This window comes from Erinaceus europaeus, chromosome 6, assembly GCF_950295315.1.
Source record: "Erinaceus europaeus chromosome 6, mEriEur2.1, whole genome shotgun sequence".
Lineage (NCBI taxonomy): Eukaryota > Metazoa > Chordata > Mammalia > Eulipotyphla > Erinaceidae > Erinaceus > Erinaceus europaeus.
The window spans coordinates 22,710,693-22,727,679 of record NC_080167.1 but is presented as its reverse complement, the minus strand read 5'-3'; the positions used below and the strand labels follow the sequence as shown (position 1 = coordinate 22,727,679).

The following is a 16,987-nucleotide window of genomic DNA, read 5'->3' as shown; positions in this document are numbered from 1 at the left end:
TATTCAATCCAGAGTCCCAATTTCCTGGGAATCCCCTGGCTCAGGCCACTCAGGACACTCCTGTGTCCTTTCATCTATGGGCGAGCCTGTACCATTGGCCCCTACCTACAACTTGCTACCATCAACAGTCAGTCTTATTCCTGCAGAAACTGAGACTCATTCCGATGACTAATTCTATTTTTATGAAAACATAAACCTGCAGAAACTTAGTCTCTCACATACCACCCTGCCAATGTTTGTTTGTAGTTATTTTAAACCCCCTAATAGCTTCTCCTAGGATTTCTACAAGTGGACAAGACTGTTATTAACTCCAAAGAGATGGCTGCCCTGTACTTTGTGCACAAAGCCACAAGAATGTTCCATGATCGCTTGATTGAGTTTGCTGATAAGAACCTCTTCTACCAGTGCCTTTCAAAGGAACTTGAGAATCCTTTCAGGTAAACTTATGGCCTTTGTTTGTTTTAATAGTTTTAAATGCTATCTCAGGAAGGGCATTTTTTTGATAAAAGCACTAGACAGAAACTTTATTAACAATTGTATTTTTCATTGAAAACTGCCAAGTTAGTATAGGTGTAATGTGATGGGAATAATACTGTCGCAATAGTTTTAATATTTATTTATTTACTTCCTTTATGTTGACCTTGTTTTTATTGTTGTTGTAGTTATTATTGCTGTTGCTATTAATGTTGTCCTTGTTGGATAGGAAACAGAGAAATGGAGAGAGGAGGGGAAGACAGAGAGGGGGATAAAAAGATAGACACCTGGGAGTTGGGCTGTAGTGCAGCAGGTTAAGCGCAGGTGGCGCAAAGCACAAGGACCGGCATAAGGATCCTGGTTCGAACCCCGGCTCCCCACCTTAAGGGGAGTCGCTTCACAGGCGGTGAAGCAGGTCTGCAGGTGTCTATCTTTCTCTCCTCCTCTCTGTCTTCCCCTCCTCTCTCCATTTCTCTCTGTCAGATCCAACAACAACAACAACAATAACTACAACAATAAAACAACAAGGGCAACAAAAGGGAATAAATAAATAAAATAAATATTTAAAAAAAAGATAGACACCTGCAGACCTGTTTCACCACCTATGAAGTGACTTCCCTGCAGGTGGGGTGCCAGGGGTGCAGGGTACAGGGGCTTGAACCGAGATCCTTAGGCCGGTCCTTGTGCTTTGTGCCACATGCGTTCAACTTGCTGCGTGTGCTATCGCGCAGCTCCCCATCACAATAGTTTTGTTGCTATGTTTGCCTGATAGCAATCTCAAAAACTGCTCACTTGGGCAGAGGTAGATAACATAACGGTTATGTAGAGACTCTCATGCCAGAGGCTCCACAGTTGTCCTGGGCTCAGTCTCCCGCACCACCATAAACCAGAGCTGAGCAGTGCTTTAGTAGAAAGAAAAAAAACAACTTCCTTCTCCGGGATTTGCAGAGCTGTACACTCTTGATAGCTCAGCAATCCGTTCTTACTCTACAGCCTTCTGAACTTAAGTTTCTGCAGTGCCTTTAGAAAGTCTTCTAGACCACTGATACAAATCAGTGTCATGAATTCTTGCCCCAGCACCATGAAGTGAGCAAAAACACCACCTTAACTCAGAGATGAGGGAATGGTGCAGCAGTCATTGTCCTAGCTCATGATGGAGGAATTCACTTTGCACTTGGGCAGAGCACCTGTTCGAAACTATTCCACTGCTTTTCCAGCTATGAGGTTATCATGGCAGGAATGACAGAAGAGTAGGTGTCTGGATGAAAGAAATTATCACAGGATGAGTAGGAAGTATGACTGGAGAGTGTTCTTGAGGGAGCAAAGGAAGTGCTGTACATTGGATGGAACTCTCAGAGACTTTTAGATGAGGGGAGAGAGAGCGAGGTAGAAAGAGAGAGAGAGGGAGAGAATGTAGGGATGGAGGGACAGAGGGAAAGGAGAAAAGAAGTGAGGAAAGAGAAGGGAAGAGGAGAGGAAAGAAAAGGAGAGGAGAAGAGAGGAGAGGAGGGAAGGGGAGGGAATGGGAAAGGAGAGGAGAGGAGAGGAGAGGAGAGAAGAGAAGAGGAGAGGAGAGGAGAGGAGAGGAGAGGAGAGGAGAGGAGAGGAGAGGAGAGGAGAGAAGAGAAGAGAAGAGGAGAGGAGAGAAGAGAGGGGAGAGAAGGGGAGGGGAGTAGAGGGGAAAAGAGGTAAGGGAAGGCATCAGGTCCTTTTATTCTGAACCAACATTTATATTCTTTAAAAAAAATAAGACTTTCTTTTTCCTTTTTTTAGGTGTAATTTTATTTATTCATTTATTGAATGGAGACAGACAACTGAAATGGGAGTAAGAGAGACACCGTCAGAACTGCTTCACCACTCGTGAAGCTTTCCCCCATAGGTAGGAACAAGGGGATTGAACCTGAGTCTTTGTGCACTGTAACATGTGCACATAACCTTATGCTACCACCCAGCCCCTGACCCTTCCTTTAGCTGTTTGCTGAGCAAGCTTCTTGTGAGTGCCTCTTAGGAGCCCCAGGGCCAGACCCCGAAGAGATAAAGGTGAGGAATACCCAACAGGAGCTTCAACCCTGTCTCCATACACATCACAAAGGCCCATTTGTGTCAGTGCCCTGGCAGACCTGTGCCCCTGCCAGGAGCAAGGGGAGAAAGATCAAATCCTCTGGCTTCTTTAGGAGAGACGGGAGTGGACAGACTCCCAGGAGGAGACACTCTGTGACTTTGGTATGGTATCTGAGGAGAGGGATTGTTACTAACAAACACTACTAAATTGTTGTCTTACGACAGATTCAGTGGACCAAGGAGAAATTAACACATGACCCAATGATATTTGTGGACTTCTTGGATATAAACAAATCTCATAGGAAAAAGACCTATCAGAATACCAGTGACTATAATAAACTCACCAGTGTGCTTCGTGAATTTCAAATGAAGTTGAGTGTAATGTCCTTGGAGGTAAATATATATATATATGAATATTATATTTATATTCATATGTCAATATAAATATGTGTAAGAATAGAATAAATAAATTCATTTTAATACCTTATGGAGATATTTACAAGCCATTTAGTTCACTTACTTAAAGTGTATGTTTGGTTTTGTGTTGACCCGTCAGAAATGCCATGACACATTTTGTACAGGAATATACGTCATTACTTTTCTGGCAAACCAATATATTCGCAGAGTTGTATAATCAGTACTACAGTGTGTGTGCACGAAACCTCAGGAAAAATCTGCGCACTGAGGTCATAAAGGGACAGAAGAAATACAGTTATCTGAACCTGCGGAACTCAGAACCCTGGTAACCAGGCGCCCACATTCCACAAACAGCAGCCTCCCCATGTCACTTTCCAAGACACGGGAAGGAAGCAACATGTTCTGCTGTGTTCCCAGACCCACTAATTCTAGCTGTAGACACTGCCAGGTGGCAGTGACATGGAGCGCATGTCGGACATGGATGAGAAGCCAGAAGCAGTGCCCCTGACCAGGATCTCGAAGATGTAGAAGGATCACACCGGAGAGACTTGAGGATCCAAATGATGGGGAGGCAGACTCCAGTTCTGCCAGTGAGGACCAGGTGAATCTCACTGGCAAGGGGTCAGGAGGTGCAGGGTGACAGTGACAATCTTCATGACCAAGGCCAACTCCCAGGCTGAGGCCCAGCCCCGGGGCTGGGTGCCGGTGGACAATTATTGCAGTGTGTTGAGGGAGAGAGTCACAAACCGAAGGACAACAATGGACGGACAGGACTACAGATAGTCAGACGCTGAAAGTGAGAAATGCCTGGGTGTTCCAGCTGCGTTATCACCGCCAGCAGCAGCAGACACACAGTCTGAGTACGTGTTGGTCTGCCTGCAGGTGGACACTTACTACTATAAGTTGGGGAGCAGAGTCACAACCCAACGGACAATGTTGTACAGGCTACACTCACTGGAGTCAGAAGCCCATAGTCAGAAAAGCCAGAGACAGAAGAGGCCAGTCCTGAAGGAGATCAGGAAGCTCCCTAGTCAACACCACCATCACTGCCACCAGAAGCAGTGATACCAACACCATCACTGCAACCAATAGCAGTGGCAGCATCACCACCAAGACCACCATTGCCGACACAAGGAACATCCACACCACCAATATCACACCGACAGTCACAGTAACACCACCACCATCACTGCCACCGCCATCAGGAACATCATCACCACCACCATCACTGCCACCAATAGCAGTGGCACCATCACCACCACCACCACCATCGCCGCCACCAGGAACATTGACACCACCATTATCACTGCCACCAGTAGCAGTAGCACCATCACCACTTTAAGAACCATCACCATGAGGAACATCGACACCGCCACCATAACTGCCACCAGTAGCAGAGGCACCATCAGCACCACCACCACCATCGCTGCAACCAGAAACATTGACACCACCATCATCACTGCCACCAGTAGCAGTGGCACCATCACCACCACCACCACCTTCGCTGCCACCACGAACATCGACACCACCATCATCCGTGCCACCAGTAGCAGTGGCACCAACAGCACCACCATTGCCACCAACAGGAACATTGACACCACCCTCATCCCTGCCACCAGTAGCAGTGGCACCACCAGCACCACCTTCGCTGCCACCAAGAACATCGACACCATCATCACTTCCACCAGTAGCTGTGGCACCATCACCAACACACCCACCTTCACCGCCACCAGGAACATTGACAACACCATCATCACTGCCACCAGTAGCAGTGGCACCACCAGCACTACCATTGACACCACCAGGAACATTGACACCAACATTATCACTGCCACCAGAAGCAGTGGCACCAAAACCACCACGAACTCCATCACCACCAGGAACAATGACACCACCATCATCACTGCCACCATTAGCAATGACACCATCACCAACACCACTTGTGCCACCACCATGAACATCAATACCACCATCATCACTGCCACCAAAAGCAGTGACACTATCACCACCACCACCACCACAATTTTCGCCACCAGGAACATTGACACCACCACCATCACTGCCACCAGTAGCTGTGGCACCATCACCACTTGAATCACCATCACCACGAGGAACATCAACACCACCACCATAACTGCCACCAGTACCAGTGGCAGCATCAGCACCACCAACACCATCGTCGCCACCAGGAACATCGACACCACCATCATCACTGCCACCATTAGCAGTGGCACCAACAGCACCACCTCCACCATCGCTGTCACCAGGAACATCGACACCACCATCATCACTGCCACCAGTGGCAGTGGCACCATAACCACCACGACCACCTTCGCCGTCACCAGGAACATCAACACCACCATCATCACTGCCACCTGTAGCAGTATGACCACCAGCAACACCATTGCCACCACCAGGAACATTGACACCTCCATCATCACTGCCACCAGTAGCAGTGGCACCATCACCACCACCAACGCTGCCACCACCAGGAACAACGACACCACCATCATCACTGCCACCAGAAGCAGTGACACTATCGCCACCACCACCAAAACCATTGTTGCCACCAGGAACGTTGACACCACCACAATCACTGCCACTAGTAGCAGTGGCACCATCACCACCACGTTCGCCGCCTCCATAAACATCGACACCACCATCAACACTGCCACCAGTGGCTGTGGCACCACCACTACCACCATTGTCACCACCAGGAACATTGACACCACCATCATCACTGGCACCAGTAGCAATGGCAATGGCACCATCACCACCACCACTTCTGCCACCACCATGAACATTGATACCACCATCATCACTGCTACCAGAAGCAGTGACACTATCACCACCACCACCACCACCATTGTCGCCACCAGGAACATTGACACCACTACCATCACTGCCACCAGTAGCAGTGGCACCATCACCACTTGAACCACCATCACCATGAGAACATCAACACTACCACCATAACTGCCACAAGTAGCAGTGGCACCATCAGCACCACCACCACCATCGCTGCCACCAGGAACATCGACACAACCATAGTCACTCACACCAGTAGGAGTGGCAAGGTCAGCACCACACACATCTTCGCCGCCACAAGGAACATCGACACCACCATCATCACTGCCACCAGTAGCAGTGGCACCACCAGCACCACCACCACCTTCGCTGTCAGCAGGAACATAGACACAACCATTATCACTGCCACCAGTAGCAGTGGCACCATCACCAACACCAACACCTTCGCAGCCACCAGGAACATCGACACCACCATCATCACTTCCACCAGTAGCAGTGGCACCAACAGCACCACCATTGCCACCACCAGGAACATTGACACCACCATCATCACTGCCAGCAGCAGCAGTGGCACCATGAATAACACCATCTCCGCCTCCAACAGGAACAACTACACCATCATAATCACTGCCACTAGTAGCACTGGCACCATCACCACCACCACTTCTGCTGCCACCACGAACATCGATACCACCATCATCACTGCCACCAGAAGCAGTGACATTATCACCATCACCACCACCATGGTCACCACCAGGAACATTGACACCACCATCATCACTTCCACCAGTAGCAATGGCACCATCACCACCACCACTTCCGCCACCACCATGAACATCGATACCACCACCATCACTGCCTCCAGTAGCAGTTTGCACCGTCACCACCAGACCACCATCACCACGAGGAACATCGACACTACCACCATCACTGCCACCAGTAGCAGTGGCACCATCACCACCACCACCACCTTCGCCGCCACCAGGAACATAGACATCACCATCATCAGTAACACCAGTAGCAGTGGCACTACCGGCACCACCATTGCCACCACCAGGAACATTGACACCACCATCATCACTGCCACCAGTAGCAGTGGCACCATCACCACCACCACCACCACCTTCACCGCAACCCGGAACCTCGACAACACCATCATCGCTGCCACCAGTAACAGAGGATCCACCAGCACCACCATCGCCACCACCAGGAATGTTGACACCACTATCACTGCCACCAGCAGCAGTGGCACCATCACCACCAGCAACTCCGCCACCACCAGGAACAACGACACCACCATCTTCATTGCCACCAGTAGCAATGGCACCATCACCACCACCTCCACCGCCACCATGAACATCAATACCACCATCATCACTGCCACCGGAAGGAGTGACACTATCACCACCACCACCATTGTCACCACCAGGTACATTGACAGCACCACCATCACTGCCACCATTCGCAGTGGCACCATCACCACTTGAACCACAATCACCACAAGGAACATTGACACCACCACAACTTCCACCAGTAGCACTGGCACCATCAACATCACCACCACCATCGCCGCCAACAGGAACAACGACACCACCATCATCACTGCCACCAGTAGCAGTGGCACCATCACCACCACTACCACCTTTGCTGCCACCATAAACATTGACACCACCATCATCACTGACACCAGTGGCAATGGCACCACCACTACCATTATTGTCACCACCGGGAACATTGACACCACTACCAGTAGCAATGGCACCATCACCACCACTTCTGCCACCACCATGAACATCGATACCACCATCATCACTGCCTCCAGAAGCAGTGACACTATAACCACCACCACCACCACCACCATTGTCGCCTCCAGGAATATTGACACGACTACCATTACTGCCACCAGTAGCAGTGGCACCATCACCACTTAAACCACCATCACCACAAGGATATCAACACCACCACCATCACTGCCACCAGTAGCAGTGGCACCATCAACACTTAAACCACCATCACCACCAGGAACATCGACACCACCATCATCACTGCCACCAGTAGCAGTGGCACCATCACCACCACGCCTACCTTCGCCACCACCAGTGACATCGACAACACCATCATCCCTGCCACCAGTAGCAGTGGCACCACCAGCACCATCATTGCCACCACCAGGAACATTGACACCACCATCATCACTGCCACCAGTAGCAGTGGCACCATCACCAGCACCTCCACCTTCGCCACCACCAGGAACATCGACACCACCATCATCACTGACACCAGTAGCAGTGGCACCACCAGCTCCACCATGGCCACCACCAGGAACATTGACACCACCATCATCACTGTCACCAGCATCAGTGGCACCATCACCACCACCAACTCCGTCACCACCAGAAACAACGACACCACCATCATCACTGACACCAGTAGCAATGGCACCATCACCACCACCACTTCCTCTGACACCATGAACATCGATACCACCATCATCACTGCTACCAGAAGCAGTGACAGTATCACCACCACCACCACCACAGTTGTCGCCATCAGGATCATTGACACCACCACCATTACTGCCAACAGTAGCAGTGGCACCATCAACACTTGAACCACCATCACAACGAGGAACATCGACATCACCACCATAACTGCCACCAGTAGCAGTGGCACCATCATCACCATCACCACCAACACCTCCAGCAGGAACATCGACACCACCATCATCATTGCCACCAGTAGCAATGGCACCATTACCACCACCACTTCAGCCGCCACCATGAACATCAATACCACCATCATCACTGCCACCAGAAGGAGTGACACTATCACCACCACCACCATTGTCACCACCAGGTACATTGACAGCACCACCATCACTGCCACCGTTAGCAGTGGCACCATCACCACTTAAACCACAATCACCACAAGAAACATCGATACCACCACCATAACTTCCACCAGTAGCACTGGCACCATCAACACCACCACTATGATCGCCGCCACAAGGAACATCGACAACACCATCATCACTGCCACCAGTAGCAGGGCACCACCAGCACCATATTGCCACCATCAGGAACATTGACACCACCATCATCACTGCCACCAGTAGCAGTGGTACCATCACCACCACCACCACCTTCGCTGCCACCAGGAACATTGACACCACCATCATCACTGCAACCAGTAGTAGTGGCACCACCAGCACCACCATTGCCACCACCAGGAACATTGACACCACCATCATCACTGCCACCAGAAGCAGTGGCACCATCACCACCAACAACTCTGACACCACCAGGAACATCGACACCACCATCAACACTGCCACTAGTAGCAATGCCACCATCATCACCACCACTTCCGCTGCCACCAAAAACATAGACATCACCATCATCACTGCCACCAGTAGCAATGGCACCATCACCACCACCATTTCCACCTCCACCATGACCATCGATACCACCATCATCACTGCCAACAGAAGCAGTGACACTATCACCACCACCATCACCACCATTGTCACCACCAGGAACATTGACAACACCACCATCACTGCCACCAGTAGCAGTGACACCATCACAACCAGCACCACCATCACTGCCACCTGGAACATCGATACTACCACCTTCACTGCCACCATTAGCAGTGACACCATCACTACCATCACCACCTTCGCCGCCACCAGGAACATCGACACCACCATCATCACTGCCTCCAGTAGCAGTGGCACCACCATCACCACCATTTCCACCACCAGGAACATTGACACCACCATCATCACTGCTACCAGTGGCAATGATGCCTCTACCATTCTACCACCATCGGCACCGGGAACATCCACACCACCATCACCACTGCCACCAGAAGCAGTGGCACCATCACCACCTCCATCAACTTCACCACCAGGAACATCACCACCACTATCATCACTCTCACCAGAATCATTGGCACTATCACAACCAGCACGGCTGCCACCAGGAACATTGACAGCACCATCATCACTGCCATCAGAAACAGTGAAACCATCACTACCATGACCAGCATCACCAATCCAGGAACATTTACTCCACCATCATCTCTGCAACAGGAAGTAGTGACACCATCACTACCACCACCGACGCCACCAGGAACATCAACCCCACCATCTTCACTGCCACCAGAAGTAGTGGCACCATCTCCACCAGCACGGCCACTTCCAGGAACATCAACAACACCATCATCACAGCCACCAGAAGCAGTGACACCATCACCACCACCACCTTCACCACCACCAGTACTAGCTGCACCATCACCTCCACCACCACCACCACCGCCACCAGGAACATTGACACCACTATCATCACTTCCACCAGTAGCAGTGGCACCATCACCACTTCCACCACAGTTGCCACCAGGAACATCGACACCACCACAACTGACACCAATAACAGTAGCACCAACACCACCACCGCCGCCGCCATCACCACCAGGAACATCAACACCACTACCATCACTGCTTCCAGTAGCAGTGGCACCATCACCTCCACCACCATCGCCACCAGGAACATCAACACTACCATCATCACCACCACCTGTTGTTGTGGCACCATCTCCACCACTACCACCATTGCTACCACCAGCAACACCGACACTGACACCATCACTGCTATACCTCCCCCACCACCAGGAACATCGACACCACCATCATTACTGCTACCAGTAGCAGTGACATCATCACCACCACCACCACCATCGCCACCACCAGGAATATCGACACCACTATCAACACTGCCACCAGAAGTGGTGACACTATCACCACCACCACCACCACCACCACCACCACCATTATCGCCACCAGGAACATCGACACTACCACCATCAATGCTACCAGTAGCAGTGACACCATCACAACAAGCACCACCATCACTGCCACCTGGAACATCGATACTACCACCTTCACTGCCATCATTAGCAGTGACACCATCACTACCATCACCATCGCCACCACTAACATCGACACCATTGCCACCACCAACAGCAGTGACACCATCAATGTCACCAGCAATATCGACACCACCACCATCACTGCCACTAGTACAGGAACACCACCACAACCACCATCATCACTATCACAGCCATCACCTCCTGCAGTGACACCAACACCACCATCTCCGATATCAATAGCAGTGATACCACCACCACCGTCTTTGCAATCGACAGCAGAGGAGGGCACACAGTCAGAGTCTGCATTGGCCTCCGGCCCCAGGAGGGAGCCTCCATCTTGCTGGCCCTGGCGGGCTTAGCTCAGGAGTGACATCTCCTTGTGGTCCTTGAAATTCCTATGAACTTTCTTTCTCCTCCTGCTTTGTTGTTTTGGGTTTGGAGATTTTATTATTCATTGTCCTTTTAATGTGATTTCCCCTATTTTAGGTGAATTTTCAGAATAAATTCTTGTCAGTGTAATTTCAAAACAGAATAAAAAATATAGTTACATTGTGTTCCAGGTGATTTTGCTAATGATAATAATTCTAACACTTCACTTTTTATTTTGGAGATCATCTTGGTTCCAATATCGCAAACACTCTAGGAGCACAAGTTCATACTTACCCGTCTGCATGTTACCACAGTGCAAGCCCTACATCAGAGTCCAAACGCGCCCCACTTCACAGGGTCCACTAAACTGTTCTGCCTTTTTCTCCCCACATGTCCACACACCCCTACTCCTTGTAAGTCAGCCTACAGTCGGAATCAAGGATTTGTCTGTGGTTTGCTTTTGAATTTCCTTTGCTTTTTGCTCTGTGTATGTTAAATAACCATGTGAGTACAGTCATTCACATCGGTCTTCCTCCTTCCTTCATTTTTTTTTTAGTACAACCGAGCCAGTTCCATCCATACTGTCTCAGGAGGCAAGCTTTCACCTACTCAGAACTGAGCACTACAACTACGACTCCATGCTGCAACTTCTTTCTTTCTCTTTCTTCCTTTCTTTCTTCCTTCCTTCCTACCTTCCTTTCTTTCTTTCTCTCTTTCTTTCTTCCTTTCCTTCATTTATTTAATGGTTTACAGTCAACAGTAAAAGACAATAGTTTGTACATGTGGAACAGCTCCCATTTTTCTGCAAAACAATACAACCTCCGTAGGTCCTCCTCTGCCATCATGTTCAAGGACATGATTCCCCCTCCCGCCCCAAGTCTTTTTCTTTGGTGTAATACACAAACTCCAGTCCAAGCTCTGCTTAGTGTTTTATCTTTTTGTTATTCAACTTGTGCCTATGAGTGAGATCATCCCAATTCTGATTTATCTCACTCAACATGATTCCTTCCAGCTCCATCCAAGATGGTGTGAAAAAGTGCATTTGCCATTTTTAATATTCGAGTAGTATTCCACTTACCACAGCTGCTTCATACCCTCACCTGTCCATAGCACCTGGCTTGTTCCCATATGTTAGCTATTGTCAGTAGTGCTGCCATGAACACAGGACAGGTATCTTGTTGATAATCTAGCTGGGAGGGCTGGTTTTCTTTCTTTCTTTTTTTTTTTTTAACACTTTGACTCTTATCATGCCATTCTGTACTGGCCTATAAGATTTGTGCTTAGAAATTCACTAAGTCTCATGAGAGTTACCTTTTCTTTTCTCTTGCTATGTTTATAATTCTCACTTCATCTTGAATTTTTTTCCATTTGAGTTATAATGTGGCTGGTGGCTTTTGGAAATCATCAGCAATAAAGTAAGGTGTCAGGCTACAAAATTAACATTCAAAAGTCAGCGGCATTCCTCCATGCAAACACTAAGTTAGAAGAAGTTGTAATCCAGAAATCAATTCCTTTGACTATAGCAACAAAAACAATAAAACATCTAGGAATAAACCTAACCAAAGAAGTAAAAGACTTGTATACAGAAAATTATTGGTCACTACTCAAGGAAATTGAAAAAGACACAAAGTAGTGGAAAGATATTCCATGGTAATGTGTTAGAAGAACTAGCATCATTAAAATCAATATACTACCCAGAGAAATGTACAAATTTAATGCTATCCCCATCAAGATCCCAAACACATTTTTAGGAGAATAGAACAAATGCTACAGAGATCGCTTTCTCTCCTCTCCTCGCCTCTCCCGGATCAACTAGGAATACCAAAGGAGACCACCCGGACCGAAACAAGACAGCACTAGAACGACCACAGAAACCCAGTAAATCACCCGTGAGTACAAACACGCATGGCTGGTGACAGAGAGGAGAGAGGGGCCTAAGGAGAGATTAAGTGACTGCTAACAGTTCGACAGTTTGTCAGTGGAGACACCACCTCCAGTCTGCTCCACCAACAAGGGGACAGCTGAAGGGAGGAAAGGACTCCCCAGAGACTCACCAAGTACAACTCTGAGTCTCCATTGCTACGACCCTCAGAATCTGGAGCAGCAACAGGGAGGGACACCAGGGTACAGAGATCTAACCGGGAAACTCAGGAGAAGACCTATACCACGGTGGCATAGCTGAGGGGCTGTGAAAGTCTCTTTGCATAACCACTGGATTATCTCTGCCACACCCTGCTTTATCTCTTGGTCAGGAGTCAGTGATTAAGCTAAGAAGCCTATTGATAGTTTAAAAGCCTTCAGGCTCCCATAGCCTACAGGGGAAAAAAAAAAGGCTTTTACACCACTGAGCTCCAACTCAGGGATTGAAAAAACTGTTAACTTATATAAAATGGTTAAAACAACAAGAAAAAATATTGGAGACTCGAACCAGGACAAGAGTCCAGCTAAAAGTCTTCCAGAGGTTGAAGCACAAAACAACGAGTTCAACATCCAAACATTAGCTAAGGAAATAATAACAGGAGTGAGTAAAGAATTTGAAAAAATTGTAATCAGAAATGCAGGAACAACAAATGAGAATATGGAAGAAAATTCTAATTATCTCATGGTTATGAGAGAGCTGAAAGCTGAAATCGCTGAGCTAAGAAGGCAACTAGCTGAACAAGCTAAAACAGTATCAGAGCAGGGCAACAAAATAGATGAACTCCAGAAAGCAGTAGAAGGCAGAGAGAATAGAATCAATGAGGCTGAAGACAGAATTAGCAAGATTGAGGATGAATTAGAGACAACTAAAAAAGAAGTAAGAGATCTCAAAAAGAGATTAAGAGATGCTGAAAACAACAACAGAGTCCTATGGGATGACTTCAAAAGAAACAATATACGCATTATTGGCTTACCAGAGGAAGAAAGAGAAGGGGAGGAAGAAAGCATTCTCCAGGCCATAATAGCTGAAAATTTCTCTAGTCTAGACAACACCAAAGACATAAAGATTCAAGAAGCCCAGAGGGTCCCAAACAGAATTAACCCAGACCTAAAGACACCAAGACATGTCATACTTAGATTGGAAAGGAATAAGGATAAAGAAAGGATCCTCAAGGCTGCAAGAGAAAAACAAAGAGTCACCTACAAAGGAAAACCCATAAGATTAGCAGCAGACTTCTCCATACAAACATTACAGGCCAGAAGAGAATGGCAAGATATCTATCAAGTGCTCAATGAGAAAGGCTTTCAGCCAAGAATACTATATCCTGCTAGATTGTCATTCAGACTAGATGGAGGCATCAAAACCTTCTCAGACAAGCAACAGTTGAAGGAAGCAACCATCACCAAACCTGCCCTGAAAGAAGTTCTGAAAGGTCTCCTATGAACAACCAGACCACCACAAATAGGACATATATCAAAACACTCTAAAACTCTACAAGAATGGCGTTAAAATATCTTCAATCTTTGATATCAATAAATGTCAATGGCCTGAATTCACCTATTAAAAGACACAGAGAAGGAAGATGGATCAGAAAACACAACCCAACAATATGTTGTCTACAGGAAACTCACCTAACGCAACAAGACAAACACAGACTTAAAGTGAAAGGATGGAAAACTATCATTCAAGCCAATGGCCCACAAAAAAGGGCAGGAACAGCTATTCTCATATCTGACATGATAGACTTTAAAATAGATAAGATTAAAAAAGATAGGAATGGACACTACTTAATGCTCAGAGGATCAGTCAATCAAGAGGACTTAACAATTATTAATATCTATGCACCCAATGAGAAGCCATCTAAATACATCAAACTTCTACTGAAAGAGCTACAGCAATATATTAACAGTAACACAATCATAGTAGGGGACTTCAACACCCCACTCTCTCAACTTGACAGATCATCCAGGCAGAAAATCAGTAAAGACATAAGGGAGCTAAATGAAGAGATAGATAAACTAGAACTATTGGACATTTTCAGAGTCATTCATCCCAAGAAACTGGAATACACATTTTACTCAAATCCACATGGATCATTCTCAAGGATAGACCATATGTTAGGCCACAAAGACAGCATCAGCCTATTCAAGAGCACTGAAATCATCCCAAGCATCTTCTCAGACCACAGTGGAATTAAACTAACACTTAACAATCAACAAAATATTAGTAACAGTCCCAAAATGTGGAAGCTCAACAGTACACTTCTTAACAACTCCTGGGTCAAAGAGGAAATCAAGGAAGAAATCAAAATGTTTCGAGAGTTCAATGAAAATGAAGACACAAGCTATCAAAATATTTGGGACACAGCTAAAGCAGTCCTAAGAGGGAAGTTCATAGCTATACAAGCACACATTAGGAAACAAGAAAAGGCACAAATAAACAGCCTGATTGCACATCTTAAAGACCTAGAAGAAGAACAACAAAGGAATCCTAAAGCAACCAGAAGGACAGAAATTACTAAAGTTAGGGCAGAAATAAATAACATTGAGAATAGGAAAACCATACAAAACATCAATGAAAGTAAATGTTGGTTCTTCGAAAGAGTAAACAAAATCGACAAACCTTTAGCCAGACTCACAAAACAAAAAAGGGAGAAGACCCAAATAAATCGGATAGTAAATGAAAGAGGAGAAATCACAACAGACACTGCAGAAATTCAACATATCATGCGAGGCTTCTATGAACAACTATATGCCATCAAGCTAGAGAACCTGGAAGAAATGAATGATTTCCTAGATACCTACCAACTTCCAAAACTAAGTAAAGAGGAAGTGGATAACATGAACAGGCCCATCACAGCTAATGAAATTGAAACAGTTATCAAAAATCTTCCCAAAAATAAAAGTCCTGGACCAGATGGTTTTACAAATGAATTCTACAAAACTTTCAAAGAAGAACTAATACCTCTACTTTTAAAAGTCTTCCAAAAGATTGAAGACACTGGAATACTCCCTGCCAGCTTCTATGAAGCCAACATCACCCTGATACCAAAAGCAGACAGGGACACAACCAAAAAAGAAAACTATAGACCAATATCTCTGATGAACATAGATGCGAAAATATTGAACAAAATTCTAGCCAACCGGATACAGCAGTATATCAAAAAAATTGTTCATCATGACCAAGTGGGGTTTATCTCAGGCATGCAAGGTTGGTTTAATATACGTAAATCAATCAATGTGATCCACCACATCAACAAAAGCAAGACCAAAAACCACATGGTCATATCAATAGATGCAAAGAAAGCCTTTGACAAAATACAACATCCCTTTATGATCAAAACACTACAAAAAATAGGAATAGATGGAAAATTCCTGAAGATAGTGGAGTCTATATATAGCAAACCTACAGCCAACATCATACTCAATGGTGAAAAACTGGAAGCATTTCCACTCAGATCAGGTACTAGACAGGGCTGCCCACTATCACCATTACTATTCAACATAGTGTTGGAAGTTCTTGCCATAGCAATCAGGCAGGAGCAAGGGATTAAAGGCATACAGATTGGAAGAGAAAAAGTCAAACTCTCCTTATTTGCAGATGACATGATAGTATACATGGAAAAACCTAAGGAATCCAGCAAGAAGCTTTTGGAAATCATCAGGCAATACAGTAATGTGTCAGGCTATAAAATTAACATTCAAAAGTCAGTGGCATTCCTCTATGCAAATACTAAGTTAGAAGAAATTGAAATCCAGATCAGTTCCTTTTTCTATAGCAACAAAAACAATAAAATATCTAGGAATAAACCTAACCAAAGAAGTGATAGACTTGTATACTGAAAATTATGAGTCACTACTCAAAGAAATTGAAAAAGATACAAAGAAGTGGAAAGATATTCCATGTTCATGGGTTGGAAGAATTAATATCATCAAAATGAATATATTACCCAGAGCCATCTACAAATTTAATGCTATCCCCATCAAGATCCCAAGCACATTTTTTAGG

At 46.5% G+C, this 16,987-nt stretch overlaps 1 protein-coding gene, 1 long non-coding RNA gene and 3 gene segments (V, D, J or C); 1 reads left to right on the top strand and 4 right to left on the bottom strand.

The window, feature by feature from the left end:
• LOC132539108 (uncharacterized) overlaps nt 1-437 on the top strand; it is a 51,338-nt gene extending 50,901 nt beyond the window's left edge. For both annotated transcript variants that reach the window (XR_009550418.1, XR_009550417.1), the window contains exon 3: nt 268-437. This is a non-coding gene — a long non-coding RNA (uncharacterized LOC132539108). The remainder of the gene's footprint in view (nt 1-267) is intronic.
• Nucleotides 1-16,987, bottom strand: part of LOC103118610 (immunoglobulin lambda variable 8-61-like) — a 583,882-nt gene that overhangs the window by 150,984 nt on the left and 415,911 nt on the right.
• The window catches only part of LOC103118591 (immunoglobulin lambda-1 light chain-like), a 397,547-nt gene that overhangs the window by 156,083 nt on the left and 224,477 nt on the right, over nt 1-16,987 (bottom strand).
• LOC103118563 (immunoglobulin lambda-1 light chain-like) overlaps nt 1-16,987 on the bottom strand; it is a 350,334-nt gene that overhangs the window by 166,354 nt on the left and 166,993 nt on the right. The window lies entirely within an intron of this gene.
• The window catches only part of LOC132539107 (Ig lambda chain C region-like), a 304,786-nt gene that overhangs the window by 161,201 nt on the left and 126,598 nt on the right, over nt 1-16,987 (bottom strand).